This window comes from Hippocampus comes, unplaced genomic scaffold (assembly GCF_001891065.2).
Source record: "Hippocampus comes isolate QL1 unplaced genomic scaffold, H_comes_QL1_v1.1 scaffold5, whole genome shotgun sequence".
NCBI classification, from domain to species: domain Eukaryota; kingdom Metazoa; phylum Chordata; class Actinopteri; order Syngnathiformes; family Syngnathidae; genus Hippocampus; species Hippocampus comes.
In genome coordinates, this window is record NW_017805701.1 from 597899 (window position 1) to 598630 (window position 732).

Sequence of the window (732 nt, forward strand, 5' to 3'; positions counted from 1 at the left end):
GTACGAGACCCTTTCAACGGAGCGCACACTCCCCCGCCGCGACCGGAGCGGAGCACCTCGCATGGATTTGCTGCGGCGGTGCAGATTATGTTAATCTGCTCTAATCCGCAGACGGCCATGAAGCCTTGCAGCGCAACACAAACGTGCGCCTTTCTCTCCCAAACGCCACTTTAAATTTTTTTTTTAAATTTTTTTATCAATTCGCTCACAACTGTCTCCTGCAGTCCGCTGATTATGTTCAACCACCTCGTAATCCATGACAGGGAAATGCAAAATCGCTCATTTGCATACTCACTACACAAACCCAAGTCACGGTCACAACAAGATTTCTGCTTTACTAAGTATGTACCCAAAATAGGTTTGTTATCATGCCTGTACCCAGCTAGTAAATTGGTACTAATATTTTGGGACACAGGTGGAGCAGTCACTGGCTGTGACCGAAGTGCAGGGATACCAAGGTGGGGTGCCAAACAGAAATGCAATTTTCCAAAAATATCCTATTAAATATTGTAGTATTTTATTTTTAAATGATAATTCATGTAAGGTAAAACTACTATGATATCAAAATATGCATTTTTGTAAAGGCTTTCTTAAATAGAGCTAATTAGCATTTAGCAGCTACCCTCTGAATATATGTCGCATCATCCAGTATTTATGGACCGAAACATAATTTTACAATCGATAAAAATGACCAATACTTAAGAACTTTTCATTTTCAGAAGCATTTCATTT